This window comes from Delphinus delphis, chromosome 6 (assembly GCF_949987515.2).
Source record: "Delphinus delphis chromosome 6, mDelDel1.2, whole genome shotgun sequence".
Classification (NCBI taxonomy): Eukaryota; Metazoa; Chordata; class Mammalia; order Artiodactyla; family Delphinidae; genus Delphinus; species Delphinus delphis.
Genome location: NC_082688.1, coordinates 34,711,249 through 34,734,320, shown reverse-complemented (window position 1 = coordinate 34,734,320; position 23,072 = coordinate 34,711,249). Strand labels below are relative to the sequence as shown.

Below are 23,072 nucleotides of genomic sequence, written 5' to 3'. Positions count from 1 at the left end.
TGTTGGTATTCATGAAAACAGTATGAAAATCATCTAAGTGGGTGTCTTCTCCATGCCTGTGAAACAGAGACATCTGCGTGAGAAATTTCGTGGAAGTCTGAGGTGAGGAGAGGGCTGATACTAGCTAAGAAAAAAGCTGGAGACGGTCTGGCAGGATCTTCCAGTCAACGGCCAAGAGGAGCCCTTCCTCTCAGCATGGCACCTTAACGCGGTAGTCACACAATGCGGGAAGGGCACCAGGCCGGCTCACTTCAGTGTGTCCACAAACAGGGAAAATAAGTCATTCTACCAGAAAGTGAGAGCTCTGTGGGGCAGCAGTGCCTCCTGGTGCCCCTCAAGCTGCTAACATGGCCAATAGGACAGAAGTTAGTTCATCTTGGCCTGAGACATTCCAATACAGAGTGGAATATCCCCTTATTAGACAAGTGTCATGACCCCAACCCCTACCATCATCATATGTCTTTCATGTGATTCAAAAAGATCCTGATCAGGGGTCCAATTAGACTAAATGTCTTTCTTGGAAAGAGACATATTGCAAGGAATAGAAGAAAAAAAAATGTTTAATTCCAAACAACAACAAGCTTTGAGAGGACATCACTAATTCATTATAAAAAGCACGCAGTGAGTGACCACTGTGTGGTATGGTGAACAAAGCAGGCCAAGTCCCTGCCCTCATGGAGTTCATTTCTCCGGTGGGCACTAGATAACAAACAAGAAAGCAAATCACACGTGGTGGGTATGGATTGAGTCGAGTGCTGTGGAGTGGATGAACAGAGTAGGGGACTGTGAGCTGAGACCCAGTGATTGAGAGTGAGTAGCCCTGAAGGGAAGGGTGCTCCAGGCAGAGTGCATGAGTCCTGGGACACAACAGGGGCCGCTGTGGCTTCCATGCAGGGCAGGGAGACTGGTGTGGGCTGCAGGGGGAGGGGGGTCATGCAGAGTCTGATTCAATCTAAGAGCAATTGGGAACTCTTGAAGAGTTTTAAACAGCAGAACAGATGCAGTTTTGTTGCTGACACTTTCCTGTCGGGCCCCAACAAGGGTCCTCCTGCCTGATGTCATTCGAGCCAACAGAAAGAGACAAAGTTCAGAAGCAAAGGTTTTTTTAAAATTAATTAATTAATTTTTGGCTGCGTTGGGTCCTCGTTGCTGTGTGCAGGCTTTCTTTAGTTCCTGCGAGCTACTCTTGCGGTGCATGGGCCTCTCATTGCGGTGGCTTCTTTTGTTGCAGAGCACGAGCTCTAGCTCTTCAGTAGTTGTGGCTCGCGGGCTCTAGAGCGCAGTCTCAGTAGCTGTGGCGCACGGGCTTAGTTGCTCCGCGGCATGTGGGATCTTCCTGGACCAGGGTTCGAACCGGTGTCCCCTGCTGGCGGGCGGATTTTTAACCACTGCATCACCAGGGAAGCCCACAAAGTTTTATTCTTTGATCAAACAATGAAGAGGTGTGAGTCTGCGCTCTAGAGTACACGCTTCTCCGACAGGCCATCTTTATCCGGATCGCGTCAGTCCGTCAGAGGAGTTCTCGCGAGACGGGAGCAGCTGTGCTTCTGTAGTGCCGTTGTGCAGTGTCTCGGCACGCGACCCGCTGCCGCCACCATCTTTTAATTTTTGGATATGTTAGGTCTTCGTTGCCCGCGGGCTTTCCTAGTTAAAGGGAGCGGGGGGCTACTCTTCATTGAGCCGTGCAGGCGGTGGCTTCTCTTGTGGAGCACAGGCTCCAGGTGTGAGGGCTTAAGTAGCTGTGGCTCGCGGGCTCTAGAACGCAGGCTCAGTAGTTCTGGCACCCGGGCCGAGTTGCTCCGCGGAATGTGGGATCTTCCCCGACCAGGGCTCAGAACCCACGTCCCCTGCATTGGCAGGCGGACTCTTAAATACTGCGCCACCTGCATTGGCCGGTAGATTCTTAACTACTGCGCTATTCTTAACTACTGAAGCCCCGCCATCTTGAATTGAGTGTGGAGCGCGGCTTCCTCACACGGCCCGGCCCGGAGCTGAGGTGTCGGCGGCGCAGCCTTCCATACTAGGAGCTGTGGTCTGAAGTGCGGGGCACGAGGACTTTGCCAGCGCCCCCTCTGAGCAAGTCAAGTCAGACTAAGCACAGAGGAGAAAAAAAAAAAGGTTAGACTTTATTTTATTATCCAAATTCTATTTTTATGTTAAATAAAAATATCTCTGGCTTTACCAGAGATAATTTATGTGTTTTTGCTATTGTTGCTTTTTGGGTTTTGTTGTTTGTATTTTTAGTTTACCGGGTATTAAAAAAAATTAAGATGTAATTGATATACCATAAAAATTCACTCTTTAAAAGTATACAAGTCGGTCATTTTGATTATATCGTGAGGTTGTGCAGCCATCCCCGTTGTCTATTTCCAGCATATTTTCATCACCCTAAAAAGAAACCCCATGTCCATTCACATGACTCCCCATTTCCCACTCCTGTCAGCCCTTAGTGACCACTAACCTACTTTTTGTCCCTATGAATTTACCTGTCTGAATATTTCATAGAAATAGAATGATACACTATGTGGCCTTTCTGACTGGGTTCTTCCACTTACCATGTTTTCAAGTTCATCCATTTTGTAGCTTGTATCAGTACTTCATTCCTTTTTATGGCCAAATAATATTGCCGTGTGTGGATATACCACGTTTCTCCTTTCTTCACTGGATGGACATTTGGGTCGTTTCCACACTTGGGGAATTATGAAGAATGCTGCTATGAGCATTCATGTGCAAGTCTTTGAATGAACATGCAGTTTCTTGAGTAAATGTTCCCTGGATTGCTGCAAGCCTTTGGTTAATTTCCAGAGTTCAGAAAAAGTTGATTCTGACAATTTTTGCCAGTGTTTTCATTGCTTGTGCAGAGAGGATTTTTGGAAATCCTTACCCTGCCATTTTGCCAGTGTAACTCTGGATCACTTCATTTTAAACCCTATATTAGTATTTGATGAATCAAAATGAATTGAATTTCAAAGGTAAGTGACCCTTAGGTTTGTCTTCTAGATCATTGCTCTGGTCAGCAACATCACCTGCCTCTGTTTTTTAATTTTATATTTTTCCAATGGGCCAAATATTGAATGACATAAGGAGGCAGCTAAGCAAGTTAGACCTTTAATCAGCTTCTGGATAGGGCTTCAGGGCTGGGAACAGCGCAATTGTGTTTCTTGGAGAGATGGCCGGGTTCCCACAGTGCAAGCTGCTGGGATGGGGGATGAGCACCCTTGGCCGGTAGGAGGAGGCTGGCTTGTGTCCCTGACTGGCTGTGGGAATGTCTTCCAAGCTTCGAACTCCCAGCTTTATGATTTATCATGAGCAGGGGTCCCCAGAAGCCACCAGGGTGCTCCACCCTGGGAAGGCCGTGTGTTAACAAGTTATGGGGACACTTTTGCACATCAGAACTTCTGTAGAATTTCCTGTTCAGATAGATTGGGGGTGTTGTCCGGCAGGAGAAGGATGTATAAGTTGACCTCTGAGAGTCTGTTGTTCCTGCGGGTGGGGTATGATCACCTGGGTATGATCACTTCTCCTGGTTGTCAGGAAAGCCCATGTGGAAGATGGAGGAGCTGAGGCCAGAGCAGGGCCAGGACCATCTCAGCTGCCCCTCACCTGCTTCTAAGTCCTCCAAAAGGCTTGTCTGGAGCTCTTTGTGTTCCAGTTTCCAACTGGTTTGTCTTGTAGATGGCCCCATAGCAGGGTGGAGTTTATCCAGGATCAATATCAAGTCTTACTCTTGGAGCTAAAAATCCAGTTGCAGAATTCTGGCTCAACAGACGTAAGTGAGAGAAGGGCTCAGGTGATGGAATTGATGGAGATGAGTAGGAAGTATGAGGGGCCATCTGCAAGGGCTGAGAGGCTCTCAGGGTGCTCTAATGAAATAATGTCTAGAAGGAAGGATGTTAAATTTCTATACACTCTGGGCTGCACCAGACATTCCTGGGGTTTTGTGTCCTGGAGTATGTCTGGGGTGGAGAGGGCAGCCTGGAAACTGTATTGTGTTAGAACAAGTGAAGGATTAGGAGCTCTCTAGCTGAAGAAGGACAGATTCAAGGGACATTGCCTACAAATCTCGAATGGACTGTCCTGAGGCTGAGAAAGCCTGTCTGTGAGGCTGCCAAGGGATGAGTTGGGCCCAGTGGGGGGGAGCTTCAGGGAGGTAGCCTTCAGCTCAGCATTGGAAAGACCTCTATAACAGGCTGAGTGTCCACACAGGCAAGCATGGGCCCATGTCTATAGGTAGTGATCCCCCAGTCAGCCCCAAGGGGCCAGATCAGGAAAATTCTAATGTGTCTTGCACAACATCTGAAATAATGTTATCTTAAAAACGTGTTGAAGCTGGCCAGGTCATCATGTCTTCGGATCTAGCCCTCCTACATTCTAGGTCTCTGAAGGGATGGCCCTGCCCACCCCATCTAGCATAAACCAGAAACCAGGCATTCTACTAGACTCCTCCCCTTCTCCCACTCATGTCAATCAATTAATCAATCAATCACCAGGTCCTGACCGAGACAACCTCAGGATATGTCTTGCATCTGGCCCCCTTTCTCCATCCCACTGCTGTTGTCTTAACTCACATTTTCATTGTTTCTTGTCTTGGCCTTTGTTACAGATTCACGTCTGTTCAGCGGCAGTCTTAACTGATAGTCCTTAAATGCAGACTGATCATTTTAGCACCTTGTTTGAAATATTTGCCATCTCTCCATACTCTCAGCATAAACACCATAACATGATATTCAACCCACCTCTCTGGGCTCACTGTTCTCTCAGGTGCTTCATGCTCCAGCCACATGTCACAGCCACCCGAGCTTTGTTTATGCTGGTCTTTTTGTCTAAAGTTCTCTTTCCTGGCTTTTTTGTTGTTGTTGTTTGTTTGTTTTTAAGGTTTACAGAAAAATTGATCAGAAAGTACAGCGTTCCCACACACAGCACCCCCTCCAGTTTCCCCTATTATTTACATCTTGTGTTAATGTAATACGTTTCCTACAACTGATGAACCAATGTTGACACATTATTGTTAAGTCCATAGTTTACATTAGGGTTCACTCTTTGTGTTGTACATTTTGACAAATGCATGATGACACGTATCCACTATTAGTGTATCATACAGAAGGATTTCATTGCCCTAAAAAGCCCCTGCACGCCACCTGTGTATCCTTCCCTTTAATCCCTCACAACCATGTTTCCTGGCTTTTTATGTGTCAAAATCTATCCATCTTTTAGGGTCTTATGTAGATATTACCTCCTCCAGGAAACCTTCACTAATTCTTTCAACTGAAAATATTTACTCTCTTCTCTTAATAATCAATAGCATATATGGCACATCTTTTCTGTCCTGGATACTGTATCAATCCTCTCTCTCTCTTCCATATACCAACTCTGCTGGGTAGATTTTAACTTCCAGATGAAGAAACAGAGGCTCATTTATTCAAATGACTCGCCTAAGGCCACACAACTAGCACGCATGAAGACTGAGATGTGAACCCAAGTCTGCGTCCAAACCTGCCAAGAGCCCTTTTAAGTCCTTGACCCCATTCACTGTCTGCTTTCCCCCCTGGACTGAGAACTTGAGATCAGGGGCCATTTCCAATTCACCTCTGGGTCCTTAGAACCCAGCACAAAACCTAAAACAGATCAGGGGTTTAAGGTAGATGTGAACAGATTGAAAAATATTTCGTTCTTGGGAATTCTGGTAAACTACTAGATGGAAGTGCTGAAGGAAAAAATCCAGAATCTTTGGTATGTCTGCAGGAAAAGTTGTTTGCCCCATATATTCCCTCAGACCCTCTGGGCCAAGCCTCTCGAGAGAACATTGTTAATTCTAGTGACTATGACCTGGAGTGTGTGTGCATGAGCCTGCTAGTGCGGGAGATCCCTCTTCCTCACAACTAGGACGCTCTTAAGAGGGAAATGGGCTCCTTTCATCTTAGCCTGGAGAGGGCTGGAGAGGCCCAGCCTTCCCGCCGGGCTCTGCTAGAGATGGGCCAGGTGCCAAGTGTGCTCACGTGTGTGCACTTGAACTCCAGCGCCTTTTCTTCGGAGATCACACCACCAGGTGCATAGTTCTCCTCTCCTCTAATGCAATTTATATGTCTGAACATGAACAGAGGATTTGTGAGCCTTCAAGTCTGGGGCTTTGGAAATTACCTCAGCAGGCCAGGGCTGCTGGATAGAGACCTAGGGTTTTAGGCGACTTTGGAGGAATCATTTTCAAAGGTGCTGAGGCTCCTCCTGGTGGGAGGAAGAGCCATCCCCATCCCACATCCTCCCCCAGGCCCTTCTTAGGGTCCCCTTTAAAACAAACCCAATAAGACCTGCTTTAACAATGAACACGAGGGAGCTACACAATGTGGCAGAACAAAGGCTCATTAAACAGGTCAGCTGCCTTGGAGGTGAGGGGGAAATGGGAGCAGGTCGAACTTGGGCTCCCATCCAGAATTGGGCACTCGCCGGCTGGAAATGTCAGTCAAGTTTTAAATCTTAGCTTCAGCTCCTACCTGATGAAGTTGAGAGGGTTAAATAATGTACACCAGGAGGTAGTGTCTCATATTGAAAAAGACACAGGCTTTTGTGTCCAAAAGATCTTTGTGGTCTCAGGCAAGCTATTCAACCTCTCTGAGCCTCCTTTCTGTCATATATAAATTTGGAACTAATAAAGGCTACCCTGCAGGATTGTTTTGAGGAACTAAATGAGATAGTAAGTAGGAAGTGCCCAAGGTAGTGCTGGTACCCAGTAAGGGCTCAGTGAGCACCAGCTGCTTTCTTTGTCCTTAGCATGTCAGTCACTCTCTCCTGCTCATTGCAGGGCCTCAGCTACCACCTCTGTCTTAAGGGCTCCTCACATCCCATTTCAACCCCCATCATCTCTCTTGACTGACATTCCTGAGTCTGCTGATTTCCTCCCCACTTGCAGCGATCTTATTACCTTCCATGCCTGCCTAGAAAAGGCCCTTTCTGAACCGTTTTGACCATGTCTTTTTCCTGCTTAAAAAACCTCTTACAACTCCCCTTTGCCTACACAATAAAACCTCCCTACCGCCTTCCACCTTTCCAGTCTTACTTTCTCTTCCTTTAACCAGATGTCATGCTGCTGTATCAGGTCCAATGACTGTGGCTCCTAGTTTTAAGCATTTCTTGTCCATATTTCTTGGATATCACTATTGATCTTTCTCCCTCCGAAGATGAGGATGGTTTTTGAAGTGAATTTTGAAAATGATGGTTTCTTGATATAGGTTAAGAAAGAATTCTATGGAAAAACAAAATAGCAATTTTTTTCTTTATGCTACAGAAGCCACCTGAGTTTTGCCATGGATTTATTCACTGTTTTCCTGTGAGCCAGGCATAGCTGTAGAATGATCAGAACATTTTATTTCTTTGTAATTTCTCTGTGCTGGGTTGCAGGCCTGGAAAATGATAGATGCCTAAAATTGATCAGGGTAATCGATGCTACGTGAAGTATTTACACATGATGGATGTATCATCTGCCAGATGTAAGTCTTGGCAATGGCTTGCTTGTTTATAAAACCCCTGAGACATTTGTATTAGTGACTAATGTTTGCACATGGGGCTGTTTGCAGTGTTTTAGAAATGACAATTTATTCAACATGTCCACCTTTCTCCTTTACTTCTCCATTTATCACAAGCCTTGTTGCTCTTTCCTACCTAATAAAATCAGGGTTTTCTTCAACCTTCTTTCTCCTTGACTTCTCTGATATATAGGGGTGGTTTTATTTTGCATTTCCAACTGGCCTTCCCTCTCCCCTCTCCCTCTAATTCAAAACTTACATGTTGCTGGTGTCATCTCCTGAGGCTCTGACTACCCATTACCCATTACTGCACCTATAATATAAACTCCAACACTCCTTATGTGGCATTTAGAAATCCTCCTCAATCTGGCCTTCACTGATCTTTCCAGCTGTATGTCTTACTGAGGACCCCAGCACTGGACAGGGATATTCTTGTAAGTGACAGAAACCCAGCCTGACTAGCTTATACCCACGAAGGTATTTATTGAAAGATAATGAGCCCAGCTCTGGGACTCTCAAGGACTGGAACCAGAGTCTCCAAGACTGTCAGTAACTACCATCACACCGTTTCTGCTTTCCTCTCATTTGTGCTTGCTTGTCTTGTGTGTCATTCTCTCCTGCAGATAGGTTTTGTCTACCTGGCAAGCAATAAGGCTGAACTCCTCAATGGGGAAAGTGTACCTCTTCCCCGCTGCCCTGGGGGAGGGACTCTGAGTTGCCTGGTTGAGCCTCCTGCCTCCCTGGACCAATCTCACTATCTGGGGCATGGGGAGTGATAACTGGCCCAGCCAGCATTGCTGGCCCAACTCTGTGGCCAGAAGGGCAGGGTGGGCTCCTAGAAGAAGGGAGTAGAAGAGTGTGCTGGGCACACAGAACTGTGTGGCTGCCATCCCTAGGACTAGCTACAGTGTGTGTTTCATTCAGTAATGAGCACTAGTGCTCTGTGCGAGGTTCCCAGCCCCTCCTTCACCTGAGCTCACAATCTGGTGGAGGAAATAAATACTCAACGGATCATTACAATGCAGGGTGTAGAGTGAAGCAATAGAGACAGACGCAGATTGCTGTCAGAGCACAGGTGGGAGGCCTTGAACTCAACCTGTTTCAGTCAAGGAGAATTCTTTTGGAAGAGTGACAGGAACCTGAGTCTTATAGAATAGCAGGAGAGAGTGAGGTGATGAGGGAGGGAAGGGCACTCCAGGTGAACAACAGCATGAAGGCCTGAAACAGCAGCCAGTGCCCAGAAGTGTAAGTGGTTCAGGAAGGCCAGGGCCTCGAAGGGGAGGTGTGGTGGGGGACAGGAAAGGTGGGCAGGGCTCAGAAATGCCTCACCCTTGGCCTTGGCTCCCCGCTCCCTCCCAAGTGAAATCCAACTCGCCTTCAAGACCAGACTCTAAAGCTGTCCGGTCTTTTTGAATCCGGTGGTGGTGAATCACAGCTTCCTCAGGGATTCTGCAGCGTCTCGGGCGCCTCTCTGCTAGACTTCTGTTCTGCCTTCTTTCAGTTATTTATTTACATATCTGAGGTCCCTTACTACATCAAAAGACTCTTGAATGCAGAAACCATGCCCTAAACTTCCTTCTCTCTCACACAGCACGGCTTAGCACAGGGCCTTTTTCATTATCTAAAAAATAATTCTTGAATTGTGATCACTCGGCTAATTGGGCATTTTTCCCCCCTTGGGAGCAACTAGCAAAATGCTATGGGTTTCATGTGAGTAGAAAGAATTTTTTAAATGATCTATCAACATTTTCTCAAAATAGCCAGTGTTTTTTCTTTTGCCAAAAAAAAAGAGCTTTGGATTTTAGTGATTATAAAGTTGATATATATGCATATAGAAAATGTAGGTGGTACATAAAAGCATTAGAATAAATTTAAAACTACAGAAGATACCATCTCCCAGAGGCAACCACTGTTGACATTTCAGATAACAACCTTGCAGACATTTCTCTATAAATCCAGCTGTAATTAATATACCACTTCGTAAGAAGGTAGTACAAAATGCAACATAAGCTAGCCTTCAGAGTAATAAATTCAAAAGAATTTAACAGTTGAATAAAATCTGTTTTTTTCTGGATAATTTAAATGAGCTCTTGATGTTCTCAGGGATTAAGCAACCACTCAATATTTGCTTTGGAAAATTTTACCTACTCTTTCTCATTGAGATATAATTTACATACCATAACATTCACCCTTTTAAAGTGTATAATTCAGTGGTTTTTAGTATGATCACAGATTGTACAACTATCATCATTATCTAATTCTAGAACATTTTCATCACCCCCCAAAAAATCCTGTACCCATTAGGCAATCACTCTCCATTCATCTCTCCTGTTAGCCCCTGGCAACCACTAGTCTTTCTGTCTCTATGGATTTGCCTATTTTGGACACTTCATAGAAATGGCATCATATAATGCAGTGCATTTGGTATCTAGCGTCTTTCCCTTAGCATTATGTGTTCAAGGTTCGTTGTATTGTAGCATGTGTCAGTAATTCAGTCCTTTTTATGGCTGAATAATATCGCATTGTATGGATATACCATATTTTGTTTATCCATTCATCAGTTGATGGACATTTGGGTTGTTTCTACTTTTTGGCTATTATGAATAATATTACAGTGAACATTCATGTAAAAGTTTTTATCTGAACATACGTTTTCACTTTTCTTGGTCATATATCTAGGAGTGGACTATGTGGGACATATGGTAATTCTCTGCAAAAGGTTTTAAGGAACTGCCTAACTATTTTCCAAAGCAGCTGTACCCTTTTATATTCCCACTAGCAATGCATAAGCGTTCCGATTTCTCCACATCCTCGACAACACTTGTTATTGTCTGTCTTTTCTATTATGACCATCCTAGTGGGTATGAAGTAGTATTTTGCTGTGGGTTTTTTTTTTAATATAAATTTATTTATCTGTTTTTATTTTTGGCTGTGTTGGGTCTTCGTTGTTGTGCGCGGGCTTTCTCTAGTTGTGGCGAGCGGGGGCTACTCTTCGTGGCAGTGCGCTGACTTCTCATTGTCATGGCTTCTCTTGTTGCAGAGCATGGGCTCTAGGTGCGTGGGCTCAGTAGTTGTGGTGCACGGCCTTAGTTGCTACGCGGCATGTGGGATCTTCCTGGGCTAGGGATTGAACCTGTGTCCCCTGCATTGGCAGGCGGATTCTTAAACACTGCGCCACCAGGGAAGCCCTCGCTGTGGTTTTGATTTGCATTTCCCTGATGACTAATAATGTCATGTGTTTATTGGCAATTTGTATATCTTCTTTAGAGAAAAGTTTATTTCTTCAAGTCCTTTGTCCACTTTTTTGGGGGGATATTTGTCTTTTTATTGCTGAGTTTTAAAAGTTCTTTAAATATTTGGGATACTAGACCCTTATCAGATATAAGGGTTTGCAAATACTTTTTCAGATTTGCAAATATTTTTTCCCATTCTGTGGCTTATCTCTTTAGTTTCTTGATAGTGCCCTTTGAAGAGCAAACATTTTTAAGTTTGATGAAGTCCAATTTATTATTTTTCTTTCGTTGCTTGTGCTTTAGTTGTCATTCTAAGAAATCATTATCTAATACAAGGTCATGAAGATTTACACCCATGTTTTCTTGTAATTGTTTTGTAGTTTTAGCCTTTACATTTAGGTGTTTAGCCCATTTTGATTTAATTTTTGTATGTGGTATGAGAGAGGGATCCAACTTCATTCTTTTACGTATGGATATCTACTTGTTCCAGGACCATTTGTTGAAAAAACTATTTTTTCCACATTGAACTATCTTGGGGAAAATTAATTGATTATAGATATATGGGTTTATTTCTGGTCTCTCAGTTCTATTCCATTGATCTGTAAGTTTGTCCTTACACCAGATCCAAATAGTCTTGATTACTGTAACTTTGTAGTAAGTTTTAAAATCAGGAAGTGTAAACCCTCCAACATTTTTCTTATTTTTCAAGATTGTTTTGCATTTTCTGGATATCTTACATTTCCCTATGAATTTTAGGATTAGATTGTCAGTCTCTTAAAAATAAACAAACAACCCAGCTGAGATTTTTTTTTATAAATTTATTTATTTTATTTATTTATTTTTGGCTGTGTTGGGTCTTTGTTGCTGTGCACGGGCTTTCTCTAGTTGCATTGAGTGGGGGCTGCTCTTCCTTCCGGTGTGCGGGCTTCTCACTGCTGTGGCTTCTCGTTGCACAGCATGGGCTCTAGACCCGCAGGCTTCAGAAGTTGTGGCTCGCAGGCTCTAGAGCACAGGCTCAGTATCTGTGGTGCACAGGCTTAGTTGCTTTGCAGCATGTGGGATCTTCCCGGACCAGGGATTGAACCCGTGTCCCCTGCATTGGAAGGAGGATTCTTAACCACTGCGCCACCAGGGAAGCTCCCTAGCTGAGATTTTGATAAGGATTGAGTCGAATAAGTAGATCAATTTGAGAAATATTTTCATCTTAACAATATTAAGTTCATGAACCTGAAATGTCTTTGTATTTTTTTCAGTTCTTAATTTCTTTCAATGATGTTTTGGAATTTCAGTATATGAGTCTTATACTTCTTTTCTTAAATTTATTTCTAAATGGTTTACTCTTTTGATGCTACTGCACATGGAATTGTTTTCTTAATTTCATTTTTGGATTCTTCATTGCTAGTGTACAGAAATACTACTGTATTTTGTATATTGATCCTGTATCCTGCAACCTTGCTGAATTTATTAGTCTAATTGTGTGTGTATGTGTATGTGTATTCCATAAGATTTTCTGTACACACAATTATGCTATCTGCAAATAGAGCTAGTTTTACTTCTTTCTTTCTAATCTGGATGTCTTTTATTTCTTTTTCTTGCCTAATTGCCCTGGCTAAAAACTCCAGTACAATGCTGTGAAGTAGTAAGAGAAGATCCTCATCTTGGGAGAAAGCTTTCATGGTTTCACCATGAAGATTTTACACCATTAAATGTAAGGTTCACCATGAAGATTTTACACCATTAAATGTAAGGTTAACTGTGGAGTTTTCACAGGTTAAGGAAGTTCTCTTCTATTCCTAGTTTCTTGAGTGCTTTTATCATGAAAGGACGTTGGAGTCAGTCAAATGCTTTCTCTGTGTCTATTGAGATGATTATTCCCCCTTTATTCTATTAGTATGGTATATCTCATTGGGTGATTTTCATATATTGAACCAACCCTGCATTCCTGGGAAAAAAGTCCCATTTGGTCCTTGTGCATAATACCTTTTTATATTTTACCTGATTCAGTTTGCTAGTATTTTGTTGAGGATTTTTGCATCTGTATTCATAAGAGATATTGGTCTCTAGGTGTTTTGTTTTGTTTTTTTTCTTATAATGTTTTTGTCTGGATATAGAAATCTTGATTGACAGTTTTTTTCTTTCAGCACTTTGACTATGTCATCCCACTGGCTATTGATGTCCATGGCTTCTTATGAAAAATTAGCTATTAACCTCATTGGGGCCCTTTTGTACATGAGTTGCTTCTCTCTTGCTGCTTTTAAGATTCCCCATTATTCTTTGGCTTCTGATATTTTGGTTATGATGTATTTATGTGTGGATCTCTTTGTGTTTATTGTATTTCAAATTTGTTGAGGTTCTTGGATGGGTAGATCCATGTTTTTCATCAAATTTGGGAAGTTTTTTATTCTATTTCTTCAAATGTTCTTTCTGCCTTTTCTCTCTCTTCTCTCCTTTTGGGACTTCCAGTATGTGAATAATGGAATGCTTGTAGTGTCCCACAGGTCTCTAAGGGTCTGTTTATTTTAAGTCACTCTTTGCAAATTTCTCTTCCTCAATTGGATAATCTCAATTGACCTAACTGCAAGCTTGCTGATTCATACTTCTGCCTGCTCAATTCTGCTACTGAGCTCCTGTAGTGAATTTTTCACTTTGGTTATAGTACTTTTCAACCTCAGAATTTCTATTTGGTTTGTGCTTGTAATTTTTACCTCTTTATTGTTATTCTCTATTTGCTGAGACATTATTCTCATACTTTTCTTTAGTTCTTTTTTTTTTTCTTTCTGGCTGCGTTGGGTCTTTGCTGCTGCCTGTGACTTTCTCTAGTTGTGGCGAGCGGGGGCTACTCTTCATTGTGGTACGCGGGCTTCTCATTGCAGTGGCTGCTCTTGTTGTGGAACATGGGCTCCAGGTGTGCAGGCTTCAATAGTTGTGGCACACGGGCTCAGTAGTTGTGGCTCATGGGCTCTAGAGCTTGGCTCAGTAGTATGGAACATGGACTTAGTTGCTCTGCAGCATGTGGGATCTTCCCAGACCAGGGATGGAACCCGTGTCCCCTGCATTGGCAGGCAGATTCTTAACAACTGCGCCACCAGGGAAGTCCCTCTTTAGTTCTTTAGACATGGTTTCTTTGAGTTCTTTGAACATAATTAAAAGAGCTAATTTAAAATATCTGGATTTCCTCAGGTACAGTTTCTATTGATTGCTTTTTCCTAGCATGTATGACACATTCTCTCTTTTACTTTGCATGTGTTATATTTTTTTGTTGCTATTGAACACTGAACATATCTAATAATACAAAAGGCAACTCTGGAGATCAGATTTTCTCCCCATCCCCAGAGTTTGTTTTTGCTATTCCCTGGAATGTGTCAGGGCATGTTTCCTGATATGCCTTCACAGATCTGATTGTTTTAGCCCTGCCCCAACTAGAGCTCTCATCTGCACTCTGACTTTCTCTTCTGAGTCTTCTAGGCTTGACATTTGGCTTGAAACTTCCCCCAACTTTGGCTTCTGTGACAAAGACTCTATTTATTCTCCCTCTATCTCTTTCTGCTCCTCTCTGACTCCTTACTGGGCTCATTGTCTTGCTTGGGGTTTACCATACTCTCACTTTTCTCTCTGTCCTCTCTACTTCCAAGTTTATCTATTCTTATTTCTTCACCTGTCTCCTCTCTGTAGCTCCTTGGTGATGGAACTGGAGCACACTAATAACAAGAGCAGGCTTTGGAGTTAGCCAGACCTGGGTTTGATATCTGGCTTGGACATTTACAAACTGGGGAACCTTGGACAAATTTATTTACAGCTCCATTCCTCAGTTTTTCATCTATCCAATAAAGATAATAATTGTGCTATCTCAAGGAGTTTTGTGAGGCTGAAAACTCTTATCACATGCCCATGATAGAGTAAGTGCTCAAAAAATTAGCCTTGGGGTTCTACCATCACTTAGAACTCAGCCTATCCCAAGCAAACTCGTAATTTCACTCCAAACAAGCCCTTCTGTCTTCTGCCCTCTCCAGCCCCCCAGTCTCCTCAGTTTGGGGGTCACCTCTAACCTGGTCTTGTTCCCTAATGATGATGACATCCCGTATGGATCCAGCATCACCAGAGCTTTTGGATGCCTGGGTTCTTGTTTTCTTTCTTCTTGGAGCATCATTCATTTAAGTCTGCTAACTTTTCTTTCAAAATATCCCTCTCCCCATCTTTTCTTTCTACCTTCACTGGCTCTGCCCTAGCTCTGCCCTCACTGAACTCTGAATGGAGTGACACTCCCTGATACCACAGCTTTCTGTCTGCCTAACAGGAGCTAGGATTCCAGGCACCTTACTGTGGTCCCTGTGGCTATTGTCCTTTTTTTCCTGGCAAGATGGAGCCACACACTAGCCAGACAAAATATGGGAGGGGGTAAACTGTGGGATTTGGAGGCAGGAGTTCTTGATTCTAGACAAGGCTCTACCATGGGTTTGCTAGAGAACCCAGGCAAGTCCTTCATGTTCTTTGGATCTTGGTTTCCCCATCCATGCAGTGAGGATGCAGAATTGAACTGTTTTGAATGTGCTCCTGTCAGCTCTGATGTATGCTGATTTATCACATGTGATTTCTTTCAAATACAGGGCTCATTCATGGCGCTTCTGAGATGTTCTTCCTTCTCTCTCTCCCTGCTTTGACAGACTTGTCTTTTAAGGTGAATTCTCTTTTGCCAAGTCTTACTCAGACCTCATTTCCTGTCCCTGACTCACTCCACTTGGCTTCTTCCCCTACCCTGTAGCCTAGGGTATGTATGCTGATGTATAAATTTATTCTGATTGTTGACACAGCTTCTACTTCTGTGTTCTCTTGGTCTTTCCAGAGAGTCTCTGCATCCTGTCTCTGCTATTCCATCCAGCTGCCACATTGATGGCCAGTGGGATCTTTCTAAAGCATAAATTGGAGCTTGTCACTACCCTGCTGAAAAACCTTCAGTGGCTCCCCATATCCCCAGGATAAAGTTTATTTCCTTAGCCTCCTTTTGTAGGTTCCCACACCCCTCTACAGTCTGAACTCAACTCAGTTTCTCTACTCAGTTGTTTCTAAAGGAATGGTCCCTCTATTCTTTTGCTCTCTGTTCCCTCTGCCTGGACTACACCTTTCCGCCCCACTTCTCTGTCCATTGAAATCCTACTTACCCACCAGGGCTCAGATCAGCTATCACTTTCTTGTGAAGCATGTCTTGATTTCTTCATTCAAAGCAAAACACTGTAGCTTCTGGATTCCCACAGAATGTTAACTCATTCAGCAGAGAAGAATCACTTTCTTCTTCGTATTATAACAAAGGCAAAGGCAGTGTCTGATTTGGTCGGGTGCTTGGCACATAGGTGGTGCTTAGTAAACATCTGTTGAAAAAGGGAATAACTCCTCTCTGGCTTTCTGCCTTTAGACTCGGTCCCCAACCAGGCTACTTGAGAGGCCCCCTCCAAACCACCTATCATAGACAGATCTTCCCAAAGGGCGGCTCGGTTTATCTGCTGCCAAACCCAACTCATGTTCATACACATTTAAACAGAGGAACATAAAGAAGCAAGGATTAGTGCAAGATCCTTATCACTGAGCATAGAGACACCTACTGGCGTGGGGAACTCTGGTGGAATTCCCTGCCAGTGTGCACAAAAGCAAGTGGTTGATGAGGCCCACAGTTAGGATTTGCACTGGCTGAGCTGGGGAATCTGAACATCTGGATCCTTCCAAATACTAGGTTGTCAGAGCTGAAGCTAGTGTTTGAGATCAGTGTGTCCAAATAGATACAGAAGCTGAAGCCCCAAGAAGGCTTCCCAAGGTCACCCAGCAGGTTGGAGCAGGGCTGAGAAAGAAACCCAGGGCTCTCCCTCCTAGGCCTGAGCTCCTCCCTCTCCACCAGGCCATGGAGTTTTGTAAGAATTGTTGTAACTCCTGGATATCTTATTTCACAAACAGGGATTTTCCTAGAGCTGGATTAATATGACCTTGAAATTGGCACCAATCTTTTAAATTCTAAGAGCAGAACCACTGATGGATGAGTAGGAGAGAAAGAGAGAGAGAGAAGGGGGAGGGAAGAGATGAGAGAAGAGGCAGACAGAGAGAAACACATAGAGAATGAAGTATAGACAAAGAAAGAGACCAAGAGACAGAAAGAAATAGAGATGGAAAATGATCAAAGACCAACAGACAGACAAAGAGACCAAAAGAGAGTCAGAAGGAGACAGTGTGTGAGAGAGACAGGAAGCAGAGATGGGGGAAGGCTATACTTACCGAGCCCTCCCCTCTTCTTCCTATCTCCTTCCTCTACCCAGCCCTGGGAAGTGCTTCAAAGGTGAGTACAGCTGTTGTTCCCTTTGGGTTCTCTGAGGCTCATAGGATGATGTGGCCTCAGAAGTCCTAAGATTTCTTTATTGGGGGCTGGGACTTCAGCTCTTCAGGTGGTGTGTGGGCTGCAGCAGCTATGTGGGTATGAGGTGAGACTTCAAGAAGAGTGTTGGGGTTTATCCAGTAGCTTCTTCCAGGTTTCCTGGGGCTGCAGAAAGAGCTCAGCAGAGCAGGGATGTCAGGAACTCTGGCCCTGGTTTGGAGTATGGCACTGCCTGACTGGGTATCTTGAGAAGGTTTTCAACTCAGGCTTTGGAGCAGCTGACCCTTGAGGCCTTCTGGCTTAAAATTCATGACTGAGCCATTGGATATAAAGGTAAAGGGTTCCACCTTTTCTTGGATGCTCAGTCCTTACTTTGGAATTGTGTCTGCCATCAAGCATGTGAACAGAGAGGGATTATACGTCCAAGGAGACTGACTTCACATGTTGATGCCTCCAACAAAAAAATCTTCTTGGTAGAAATGTTAAGTTACAGACCATCAGAACTGGAGGAACACCAGACACATCTTTCCTAATTTACCCATTACTCAGATGGGAGACAGAGACCCAGAAAACCATTGTCAGGGCAGGAGCTAGAAGCTAGAACTTCGATCTTTTGGCTCCCAGCCATGTCCCAGGGTGTTAGGCTATATGCTGAGTGGCAAGGAGGGAAGTTGGGAGGACAAGACTGGGGTTTCATAGGCAGTGAGAATAGCCAAGGCACCAGAAACATCCCCAGAATTTGGGTTGAGTGGCACTGCTTCTCCCTTCCTGCTCCACACTTTAAATTAGGTTGTTATTGAGAGCTCGTTGGGTAGCCCCACATCATCGCTCCGGGAGCTGAGAGGCAACTGGATGCACACTTACCTTTCATTCACCAAGAACTCAGACTTTCAGCTCCTCTGTCTCAAAGCCTTGCCAGTCCATCTATTTGGACACACTGATCTCAAGCACTGTCTTGGAGGAGGTTGCTTCAGGCTTTGGGGAGTGCTAGACAGTGGCTGAAGAAGGCAGCAGATGGGGTAGCTGGGAAGACGAAAGGGATGTTAAAAAGATGAAGCTCTGACGTGCAAATCTATTTACATTACACACCACAAATCACCAAATGATGGAGCTGACTTTCATAGGCATTCTGGGGCTTTTTCTTTATTCCTTTACTTATTCATTCATATACTTACTCATTCACTCATGTAACCAACCAACCAGTCATTCATGATGCACATTCCCAGGAGTGGTGATGGTTGTGGAAGTGGGTGGCATTGGTGGTGATGATGGTAGTGGTAGAGGGTGCTTTAAGTGGTGGGTGGTATTGTTAAGTGTTGGTGATTGTGGTGGTGCTGATGTTGTGGTGGTAGTGGGTGGTGGTGATAGGTTGTTGGTATTGGTAACGATGGGTAGTAGTGGCGGGAGATGGGTGTTTTTTGGGGGGAGTGTACTGATGGGCAGTGGTGACTGTAGTGTTGTTGATGGGGTAAAAGTGGTGGTGCTAATGTGGGTTGTGATGGTGGGTAGTGTCATTTATGGTGGTGGTGGTGGTGGGGATAGTAGTGACAGGTGTTGTTTTAGGGTTAACGTATTTTTAATGGGGGTAATGGTAACAGTGATTTGTTGTTCATGATGGTGGTGGCTTTGGAGATGGTGGTTGTGATGGTGTTTTTAATGATGGTAATAGGGTAGTGTTTTGGGGGGTAGTGATGATGAGTGAGTGGTTGTGACTGTGGCAGTATTGTTGATGGAGGTTGTATTTTCTATTGCTGTCACAAAAGGTACCACAAATTTAGTGGCTTAAACCAACACAAATTTATTACCGTATAGTTCTGTAGGTCAGAAGTTCAATGCAGGGCTCACTAGGCTAATATTAAGGTATCAGCTGGCTGAGTTCCACTCTGGAGGCTCTAAGGGAAAATCTATTTCCTGGCCTCTTCCAGCTCTTAGAGAACATTCACATTCCTTGGCTCATGAGCCCCTACTTCCATCTTCAAGGCCAGCAATGTCACATCTCTCCGACTCTCCTCTCATTGTCAATCTCTCTAATCACAGCCAGGAAAGATTCTCTGTTTTTATGGACTCATGTGGTTAGATTGGATCCACTCAGATAACCCAGGATAATTTCCCCATTTCAAGGTCCTTATCCTTAATCACATCTACAGAGTCCTTTTGCTGTGTAAGGTAATATACTTACATGTTCCAGGGATTAGGTTGTGGACATCTTTGGAAAGTAATTTTTCTGCCTATCATAGGGGTTATGGTGGTGGTGGTGGTGGTGATGGTGGTGATGGTAATTATGATGGTGGTGGTAACTCTGGTGGTTGCTGTTGGTTGCGGTGTCAGTGATGGTGAGTGTAGTGATGGTAATGGGTGATAGTGGTTGTAGTGATGGGGGTAGAGGTGACAGTGATGATGTTAGTGGGTGGTGGGTGTGATAGTGTGGTGTTGTGGAAAAGAGGAATGGTGGTGGTAAATGATGGAGATATTGGAGGTGGCAAGTTGGGCAGTGGAGACAGATCACCCAGTCTGGTCCACAGTGCACTTGCAGTCTGGTTGGGAAGGAGGTATGACCTGGCCATAACACCATAACTGCAGACATACAATGCTCAGGGATGTGAGAGAGGGAAATTAAGAGTTTTGGGGTTTTGGAAGAGATAGAAGTTTTTGCTGGCTAGGGCTCAGGAAGTTCTTCCTGGACCCTGAAGGGTAAATAGCCATAATAAAAGAAGAAATCTACATAAAAATAATAGTTTTATTGCTTTTATATTTGTAATACCTGCTAATTCAACAGAACCAGGAAGTATAGAAAAGTACAAATAAGAAAAATTTTAAATTAGCCAAAATCTCACTTCCTAGACATAAAGATGGGGGAGAGAGGTCATTTTATTTTTAAATTAATTAATTAATTAATTTTATTCTTGGTTGCGTTGGGTCTTAGTTGCGGCACATGGGATCTTCCTTGTGGCATGCGGGCTTCTCTGTAGCTGTGGCGCACGGTCTCCAGAGCACATGGGCTCTGTAGTTCAGGTGTGCAGGCTCAGTAGTTGTGGCACGCAGGCTTAGTTGCCCCACGGCATGTGGGATCTTAGTTCCCCGACCAGGGATCGAACCTGTGTCCCCTGCATTGGAAGGCAGATTCTTTATCACTGGACCACCAGGGAAGTGCTAAGAGCGGTCATTTTTACGCTCAGACATGGAGGTTGAGAGGTTCCCGACTCAGAAGGACATTCTCTTCCAGATGGAGGAAGCAGTATGAGTGATGGAATGAAAGTGTCTAAGGGGTAGGGATTGTTCCAGAACAGCCATGTCCATTACCAGGGGCAAGGGTCCCGCCCTCCCTCGGGGAAGAGAAGTGACACATGGGGCAATGAAAGTGGACATACTGCTGACAGAATTGGACAGGGGTAGGGTGGGGTTGGGTGGAGCAGAATGGGCTCTCCCTTTGCGTGCTCTTTGTCCTGTCACCCGCCTGGGTGAGCAGATAAGCTTCTCAGATCATTGCATTCTGTGTGTCACTCCCGGGGAATGTGTTGAAGTGTATTGAAGTAGGCTGCTGCCGAATCTCAATGAGCAAGGGAGATCTGGAAAGGAACAAGATCATACTCCTTTTCTCTGCTCCCTTTGGCACCACTCCTTCTCCTTCTCTGCCCATGAGCAGAGCCTCCCAGAATCCCTGACATTTCTGTTTATTTGTGGATCTGTGTGATGCCAAAGGAGCATGCTTAGCAATGACATTGGGGGAAAAGACCTCTTTGGGTCCTACTGATACTAAGGGTTACTTGGAAGTTTTCAGTGCAGTTTGAGAGCAAAAAAGTATCCGAATTTTAAGAGCCTTTTAAAGGTGATCAAGTCCAGGTCTTTTCAGTCCTTCCATCCTTGTTATTTTTTAAGCTGTGGCATTCTTTTGTCAAGCAATATCTTCAGTGAAAATCCACATGGACACCAACAGAAAGGAGTTGTTCTGGTTAAAGCAAAGGAAGAAGTTCCTGCCTAGCTTAGCCCTTGATCAACTCACCCCTAACCATGGATTGAAGTGTGAGATGGGGATGGTCATACTTGTCTTTCAGGGCTGTAAGAGAATGGAATGTGATGATGCATGTAAAGCTCCCAGGACTTCATAATGCTGGGAGGCACTGAGGGCTTCTGAGTGGCTTGGGGTTTACTCTGGGCTCCTCTGGGGGAAGGGGAGCAGGAGTTGGAGCCTGGAAGATGTCCCTGGAGGACGCCCGGGCAGCCAGGTCATCATTCTGACAGCCCTTGCCTCAACACACCAACGGCAGCATTCAATTCAACACACCCTTCCTCTCTACCTAAGCCCCACCGCCATCCTAAGTGACCTCAGTGTCCCCTGGACTCACACTCAGCTTCAGCCCTGCAGTCTCAGGACAGCCCTTTATAACAATAGCAGCAGCTAGTAATTGTGGTGCACTTGCCCCATGCCAGGCACTGTTTTAAAGCCTCCACATGTTATCTCATTTTGTGCTCCAACAACGAACTCTTCCAAGGGAATACTATTATCCTACCATTTTACACATGAGGAAAGTGCATCATAGAGAGGGTACATTATTTGCCCAAGGTCATGCAGGTTCTAAGTAGCAGAGCTGGGATTTGATGCAAGCACCATTGTGCCAGGACCCACATCCACCAGGGCCTTCCCCATCCCTGAAATCTCAGCTGTCACATCTCACTCCCTGGCTACAGTTTCCCTCTGCCCTTGCTCTTCTACCTTAGAGACACTTCTAGGTGCTTTTTGTACCCTCCCCCATTTCACCCAGTCTTTTAGCCCTTCCTATCTTCATTTTATCATCCCCAATCCTTGGACTCGTACTAGCAACCTCATCCGCTCTCTGAAGCCCCAGACCTGCTACCATGTCTGGTGAAAACCCAGCTTCACCTATCTGGAATGAGAAAAAACCTCTCGTTTGAAAGCTGGCTAGTTTGGAACCTTCTGGAAGGTCTGCCAGAGTCTTCTTCCAGAGATAATTGCTCCTTTAGAGAAGTTCTTTTAAGAACCTTTAAGTGAGACACAGGGGGTGGGTGGGGCTGGGGGTGTCAGGGGAGGTTTCTCCCAGGTTGGGCCTTCTGCACCTCTAGGTGCTCACCCACAGTGCTTCTACATGAATGGGACTCAGCACGTGGTGAAGGGTGTCCCATTCCCTCCCACCACCCCTGCTGCCCAGGAGAGCCTCAGCAGGATAGATCACAAAGGATGCTTTTCAACACTACCGCTGGAATATGAAAAGGAGTTATGCTTCTGCCTTAAAATAATCAGCCATCTGTAAAATGCATTCCAGAGTCCTTACCTTGGACTCAAGGCCCTATAAAATCAGGCCCCTGCCTCTCCCATAGCTCTTCCGCCCATCAGGATCACACAGCTCAACCCACACCAGCTTCCCAGCTCGCCTCAGACACCAAGCACAAGACAGCCTCAGCACCTACCTTTGCACCTGTGTCCCCCCTGTGCTGGACCATGCACCCCTAGATATCCAAACAGCCTGCTCCTTCATTTCAATTCAGTCTTTGGTCCAATGTCACCTGCTCAGAAAGGCACCCCCCTGACCTGCCTAGCTAAAATTGCATTCTGTCGCTCTCTAACTCCACACTCTGCTTAAATTTCTCTCAAGCCCCCATCATTACCTGATGTCAAAGTATAATTTCCAAAGAGTCAAAAACATGACCCTCTCACAAGCATCCAGTGGGATGTGCCAGTAATTTATTTAACTCATAGTGAGGGAATCAGCAGGATGACAAAGCTGGTTCAAAGGAAGTATGAGAAACTGATGTATATAATCAATAGAAAAAGAGCACTGGAATAAGATTGCAAAGTTAGATACTAAGCTGGTTAATGTCCCATAGCACAACAAAACCGTAACCTTTGGGGTTGCCCTTTCCTCCAGACAGAAATCATTTGCATCTCTGCTGGACAAAAATCATTTGCCACTTATCAGTCTTCTTTAAGTTAGCATTTTACTTCTAGGAGTCTGG

At 44.5% G+C, this 23,072-nt stretch overlaps 1 protein-coding gene across 4 annotated transcripts in view; it reads left to right on the top strand.

Moving 5' to 3' along the window:
- Positions 1-23,072, top strand: part of ALDH1B1 (aldehyde dehydrogenase 1 family member B1) — a 273,270-nt gene that overhangs the window by 18,303 nt on the left and 231,895 nt on the right. The gene's annotated exons all lie outside the window — the stretch shown is intronic.